This window comes from Fonticula alba (genome assembly GCF_000388065.1).
Source record: "Fonticula alba strain ATCC 38817 unplaced genomic scaffold supercont2.2, whole genome shotgun sequence".
NCBI classification, from domain to species: Eukaryota; order Rotosphaerida; family Fonticulaceae; genus Fonticula; species Fonticula alba.
In genome coordinates, this window is record NW_009242972.1 from 921,028 (window position 1) to 921,550 (window position 523).

A 523-nucleotide genomic window follows, 5' to 3' on the forward strand; every position below is an offset into this window, starting at 1 on the left:
CCCCCGGACCGGCCCCATGCGCCGCGGATGCCGACCTCGCCCGCATTGCCCGACGGGGAGCATGTGGGCGTGTTCAGCCAGGCCAGGTCCCAACGATTGGTCGCCCGCTCCAGGTGGCCATCGCCGCCCTTCCTGGCCCGTGCGATGGGGCCCTACCATTGGGAGGTGCGTTGGTGTGGGGCTTTTTTTGGGCGCCGCCCCTGGGGCGGGGCGGACTCGGCGCTGGGCTACCCCCGCACAACAACCAGCCTGCCCTCCTCCCCGCCCGCCCGCCCGCCCTCCTCTTCTCTGCTCTTTCTCGCCGTCCCCTCCCCTTGCGCGTGCGTGCACCGGCCTTCACCACCATGCTTTTCTGCCCCGGCTGCGGGAATGTTCTTCTGGTGAACTCGGACGCCAGTGACATCGGCGACTTCCAGTTTGCTTGTCAGACATGCCCCTATGTGCATTCGATAAAGCGCAAGGTACATGACCACGCCTGTCTGCACGCCGCAACGCCGCAACGCCGCAACGCCGCAACGCCGCA

General features: G+C 68.1%; 1 protein-coding gene across 1 annotated transcript in view; it reads right to left on the reverse strand.

The window, feature by feature from the left end:
* Positions 1–523, reverse strand: part of H696_01233 (hypothetical protein) — a gene marked incomplete at both ends in the record, with an annotated part of 8,031 nt that overhangs the window by 1,172 nt on the left and 6,336 nt on the right. The window lies entirely within an intron of this gene.